At 40.9% G+C, this 5,815-nt stretch overlaps 1 long non-coding RNA gene across 1 annotated transcript; it reads right to left on the reverse strand.

Annotated features, from left to right (window-relative positions):
• Positions 1 to 4,169: 4,169 nt before the first annotated feature.
• Positions 4,170 to 5,330, reverse strand: LOC121761729. The gene is made up of 3 exons (XR_006042083.1): positions 5,099 to 5,330; positions 4,536 to 4,974; positions 4,170 to 4,396 (listed from the first exon to the last, which is right to left on the reverse strand). It is a non-coding gene; the product is annotated as an uncharacterized LOC121761729 (long non-coding RNA).
• Between the last annotated feature and the right edge of the window lie 485 nt (positions 5,331 to 5,815).

The raw sequence follows: 5,815 nt of genomic DNA on the forward strand, positions 1-5,815 counted from the left end.
CAGTACGCGAGCTGCTTTTGGTTGTTCGCGAATATCGGATCCTCCGATATATCCACCCAACAGCTCGCCAAGACGAGGGTTTCATTCGGTTGGTAGTTCGTACGTCCGGGGCGTACTCTTCATTCGTTGCCGGAGGTGGCAACTTGTACGCCCTGTACTTGGTCCGCTTCTTTCTGGCGGCGGCGGCGGCCGAGGCGGCGGCAGGGCGAGTTGGTGACGGCTCCATGTCAGAGAGACCGTACGAATCCGTATTGAAATCGGGATTGTACTGGGTGTTGGGGTCGAACGACCGATATTCGTCAGGTTGTGTACCCGGCCAACGTGCACCGTCTCCAAACATCGGGCTATTGGGACTTGAGTATTCACCGGAATCCATTTTATAGCATAAGTTGATAGTGGAAAACTGAATCGAAATGTTACAAATGAAATGTGGGGTAGGGGTATTTATATAAACACAATTTTTGAATTTAAAAAATAAAAAACGAGTTACATCATCCGTGCCATCGTCCGCGTCGCCCACAGTGAACGGCCGATGGCGCGGACGATGCCCTATCGTCCGCGCTTCGTCCGCGGACTAAGCTTAAGGCGAGGACGACGCATCGTCCATCGTCCGCGCACCCACAGTGGCAGACGATGGCGCGCCCGAGGCATCGGGTGACCTATCGTCCGCCCCACTGTGGATGCCCTTAAAGGTGAAACTCACGTTCAAACACTGAGGCAATCGAAGGCTAATCGGAGTTGTCGATCATGGAGTGAAAGAGAGGAGGTGTTTCTCCTAGGTACATTGAAAGACCGTGTGGCTCGCGGATGGAAGTCCGATAATGGATTTCAGGGCGGTTATCAGCAAAAAATTGAAGAATCTATGTTTCACGACCGCATTTTCTAAGGATAAAACACGATTGATCACGACTATGGGAGGATTAAAGAAGTGAGGGAGAAAGGGGAATAACAAAATATGTACGACCAAAGCAATTGAATAACTCCAAAACTTGAAAATGACAAAGTAACGTCTCAACAAATAATAATTTCGAGGAACAAAGACTCAATGATAAACGATCTAAAAGAAAAATACAATCTTAGCGGAAGCGTTCAAGACATGGAATAATGTCGAGTATGAAAACACGACACATCCAGAATACCACTAAACAAGACAAAATCTTCTTTGATTCCTCAACACCCACCACGTCTGTCGCTGCTCAACCTGCACATTTTAAAAACAATATGCAGGCTGAGTACTTGATGTACTCTGCGGACACATGCCAAAATATAGTTTGTCAAGCCATAATTAAATGACCTTGGGGGTTTTAACTTTAAAAGAACCCAAGTACACTAAAAATATATTTCACGTAAAGTTTGGTTGCGCAACCATTTTCTATCCACATCCACCATCACCATATTTGAACATACGTGACATGGAACGTGGCCACGAACGAAGTCACTAGACTGGCCAACTCGAAAACGATGGCGCACGATCTACGGGGTATACACTAGTCTGAGTAGACTGTGCGGCCCTACTGTGACCCGAATTCGATTAAACATACATGGCAAAGCCACTTAAGATAGGTTCCATTAAAACAAAAACATGGCAAGTAAACATAATTCACCTCCTTTTCACATTAAAATATATTTAGGACATAGTTCTTATTTAAAAAGAAAGTACACCTTGTTCGCTTAACTCCTCAATCAACTTTCTGTTCCAACTTCAAACGAGGTGCAAAAGTTCACCCTTTTTGAAAGTATGATATGCTAAAATTAGAATTTGCAATATAAAAGTAATTTTAAAACAATGCATGCATCGTGCACTAATTTTATCCCTCATCCTTATAAAATAAATTCTAAGTTCTCGCATACAGTAGGCTTAATTACTTCTGTCTATGCAGTTCGAGGTTAGCATAATTCCAATCTATCACATAAAGTAGTCCAATCTGCAAACCCAAATTTTATTTACTGATTAAGGAAGCCCAACATAATAACAAAAGAAGTGGCCCAAAAGTCTGGAATTAAATGAAAAAGAAGTAACAATAAAAATACTCCCAGCCACCTACGCCTATCTCTCTTAAAACTCATCCAGAAGAAATAGAACAAACAAATGACTCCCATCTCTCTCTCCCCTAAATCTCACTCTCTTCACAATTCATAAATCAGAAACAAATCGCAACTCCCACCTCTCGTCCCCCTTATGTCTCTTCAAAAAATTCAAAACAGGAATTACACTTCCATCTCTTCTAGGGATAGCAATATGGATAATGGGTATTGGGTTTACCAGTTCCTGACCCGATACCCGATATCCAATGAAATGGGATTGGGTATGTGATCGGGAGATGAAATTAAAGATAAATTGGAAATTGGGTAACCCAATAGGGTATCAGATATTACTCGAATACCCGATTTACTGTTCAGTGTAATTTTTAATTAGGTTTAGCCATTTAGGGTGATTGGGTGTGTGATAAATTATAACTTAATTATAATTAATTAGGTTATTTTCTATAACATTTATATATAAGTCAATCATTCAACTCTCCATTAAAGTGACTCTACTCTCATTCTCTCTCTTTCTTTTTTCAAGTCTTTGTATCTATTATGTTGCCGCTTACACACTCTGCTGCCATCTCTCGGTTAGTCACTAGCCTCCCTCGGCAATACAATTGACATTTTTAAGTTCACAAAAAGACATAATTAGTATACAAAATAAAAATAAAATAAAATATTATCAATGAATAAAGAGAATTTTAGCTTTAAAAAAAATTAATATATTTTTAATTATTAATATTTTAATAATTATTAATATATGTAAAGAGTCAGGTATTTGGGTACCTAATTATTGGGTTTGAATACCCTTGGTGGGTATTTCGGTACCCGAAAAACATATCAGGTCGGGTATTGTGTGTGCATTTTAGACTATTTGTGGATTTGGGTACCCGGTTTTTTCGGGTCGGGTACCCATGGATACCCGAATTCCCATCCCTAATCTCTTCTATCAAATTTCTCACATCTCCGTCACTCTCTATCCGAGCTCAATCTCTGCTAGAGAAAATTCGGCGCCGCCACTGCCACCATTCTGGTTGCCTCTAGGACCTGCCCTTGGCCGATTTCGTGACGGTCGCCGATCAGCCGGCCTGGAGCCGCCTCGCCACTGTCACGCTCGGCTTCCGTCACCGAGCAGCCACTATCGTTGCTCCAGGCGGCCAGCGCCTCCATCTGCCTGTTCCCACATGTAAGTTTTCTTCCCTCCCCTTTTAACTCTAAAAGGTTTAAAAGATTTTAATTTGTTTTCACAAGGTTTAAATTTGAATTGGCTAAAAGGGCCAAATAATACTGGTAGAATTCCACGAATGGACATTATGGAGGAACTTATCCTCCATTTGTACCCGAAAAAAAACGTTTCCAGATAAGGGAAAGACGCGTCAGGCTATAGCCTGTTTTAACTAAACACGCATGAGGCTCTCGCGTGTTTAGTAAACACGCATCACGCTCTAACGTGTTTCAATTAAACACGCATCACGCTCTCGCGTATTTGCCTTAAACACGCATCACGCTAACGCGTGTTTGCCTTGGATGAAAACCGAATCTTCTGCCCTCTTTCTTCACTCCAGCGCTCCCCCTCTGCACGTGAGAAATCGGCGAAAACGAAGAGAAATCGACAAAAATCGAAGTGAATCCGACATCTAGCTGCTCCCGAATCTCTTTTAAGTGTTGTTAGGTAAGTTTTTACCCGCCACAGACTAGTTGGGTGACTCCCTTTGATAGAGTTGGGCTACCATGGCAGCCTACTACACATGATTCATTCTTCTCAGGTGTCCATATCGTGCACTCTCCAACAAATGAGCAATTGGATGATGATGATGATGATGATGATGATGCTGCTGATGATGATGATGACGATGCTGATGATGCTCTTGAGAGTTCTGCACAATTGGAGCGTCCCAGAAGTAGTGCCTACATAGAGCGCCCCATGAGGAGAGAACATAGTGTACAAGTTGATCGCCCTAGTAGTAGTGCACATACGACCTGTCCCGACAAGGAACGCTCCAGGCAAAGTTTGTCTCAGACAATTATGGGCATGTTCCCACGTAGAAGGTCTAGCCTTGACAACAGAGGAAAAGGCCCAATTAAATATACACCATCGTCATTTAAGTAGTCAGTTATCATGAGATGTATTGTCTACTTATTACATGTGGATTGTGATGTGTATTTTTCGAGCTTTTATATCAACGCACTAATAACACACAAGTTTAATAAAATAACTCTAAAATCAATTCCCGTCGTACACCGTTTTTTATTCCTCCAAAACTGCTGCAAGAAAATGATTTTACACGAGGGGGATCATAAGCAACACCCAAACCTAGGAGCTGAATAATTTTCCCATCCCAATATAAACTCACAAACACCATCACACCTGCAAAATAAGTACGATAAACATCATATAATCTAAATTCAACCAAATTCAACAAAAAAATTTAAAACACCATGAACCCTAAATCTTATACCCAACTAAAATATACCAATAATAACCGAAACAAAGGGTAGAAAGTTACCTAACAACACTTCAAATTGGAATGGGAGCAGCTAAATGTCGGATTAGGGTTCGATTTTTGCTGGTTGGGATGAATGGGGCTATGAAGCAGAGCAGTTTTCGCGTTCTGTGAGAGGCAGAAAGCAGAAGCAGCAGTCTGGACTGAATTTTGTATCCAAGGGAGACACGCATCAGCTTATTGCGTGTATAAATTAAAACACGCATGAGCAAATCGCGTGTATACATTGAAACACGCTTGAGCCTCTCGCGTGTATAAATTCAAACACGTATGAGCAAATCGCGTGTTTAATTGAAACATTCATGAGCCTAACGCGTGTTTACTATGGATACACGCGTGAGCTTCTCGCGTCTTTCCCCTCTCTGGAAACTTTTTTTTTGCGGGAACAAACGACGGATACTACCTCCCAGGAGGTCCATTCGTGGAATTTGGCCAAATAATACTGCAGATTAAAGATCGGAGCTTGAGCAAGTCTCTCCAAAAGGGTTCAAAGTGTTGTATTCATTTATGTGGGTGAACTATGGTGAGTGAGCAATTATGCCATGGAATTCAAGAAAAGAATATACCTTTGGTAGGAAGAGGAAGAATTGGATCCACGGCTCTCTCGGTTCTTTCCTTTCAACAAGCTGTGATATCAAGAAATTGGCCATGGAATCAAACGAATTGAGATTTTTATATCATGAACTTGATAAGAAATTACACCTTTTGGTGGAAGGAAGAAGACAACGGCGGGTTTTGAAAGAATGATGAAATTGCATTCTGGAGTTGAAGAATAGATAAGAAGTTGATGGATTTTGGTTGGAGATTTTTCAGGGAATAGTGACATGGAGAAAGCTTAAAATGGCTAAAACTAGATAGATAAAAGTGAGAGACCCAAAATTTTTATTTTTCTTCTTTTTCTTAAATAGTTAGAACATTAATTAAATTATTATATTTGATTTTAGTTCTTTGGCGTTATTCCAAGTACTTGCAATTGAATGCCAATTTTTCCCATTGACTGATCACGCGCCATTCTCGTCGACTACTTACACCACACGATTAAAAAATAAAAATCCAAGAATCCATTACTTCCATTGGCACTCCAAATAAACGAGGGCGGTATATTACTCAAGGTTTATCACTCGCTCGTTCTCAAAACAAAATCTTAATGTAAAAAGGTAAAAATAAATGCGGGCATTACACAATGCGCCGAGAATTTCCGCAACTGATATAAAGGCTAACCCTCACATCATGTCTAGAATTCACACTTGGAAGTAGAACTATGGCTCTCTATCACAGATTCT

This window comes from Salvia splendens, chromosome 13 (genome assembly GCF_004379255.2).
Source record: "Salvia splendens isolate huo1 chromosome 13, SspV2, whole genome shotgun sequence".
Taxonomy (NCBI): Eukaryota; Viridiplantae; Streptophyta; class Magnoliopsida; order Lamiales; family Lamiaceae; genus Salvia; species Salvia splendens.